Genomic DNA, 606 nt, shown 5'->3' with positions numbered 1-606 from the left:
TCCGCTCCTCGGCTCCTCCCACCCTCCCCTTCCCCCGCCAGAAGCAGGTGGGTGGAAAAGTGACATCTGGTGTTGTTCCAGAGGCGCCCAGGTCCACACACACACACACACACACCCCCGCCGCCATGGCCTCGGAGGAGCTCCGGCCCCAGAGCCCTGGCGGGGGCGGGGAGGGGGGGCGCTCCACCTCCTCTGAGTCAATATTTGCCCCGAGCAAACGGGCGCCCGGACAGGTGTGAGTGTGCGTGTGTGTCTGTGTGTCTAGGGGCGGGGACTTAACAGGCCGTATAAGAGCGCGCTGACCCGGGGCTTCGGCACAAGCTCCGGGGCGTACACTGGGGACCAAGCCAAGCAGGGCCCGGTCGGGTGGAGGGTGGCCAGGAAGGGAGGGGTGGGCCAGGTGCACACCTGTGGTGGCCGCCCCGGCCGCCGACGTGTCAGCCGCAGATGCGCGCAGGTGAGGGCGGCGGCTGGCGGAGCGCTGTTCGGCCCTGCGCTTGCGGAAGACCAGGACCAGAAGATCACCGAGGGCCACCGCCAGGCCCCGGGCCCTCCGCTCCCGCCCCGCGACGAGCCCCTCGCACAAACCGGACCTGAGCGTTTTGT

This window comes from Hipposideros armiger, unplaced genomic scaffold, assembly GCF_001890085.2.
Source record: "Hipposideros armiger isolate ML-2016 unplaced genomic scaffold, ASM189008v1 scaffold_38, whole genome shotgun sequence".
Taxonomy (NCBI): domain Eukaryota; kingdom Metazoa; phylum Chordata; class Mammalia; order Chiroptera; family Hipposideridae; genus Hipposideros; species Hipposideros armiger.
The sequence above is the reverse complement of the archived record's forward strand: the minus strand, read 5'-3'. Positions refer to the sequence as shown.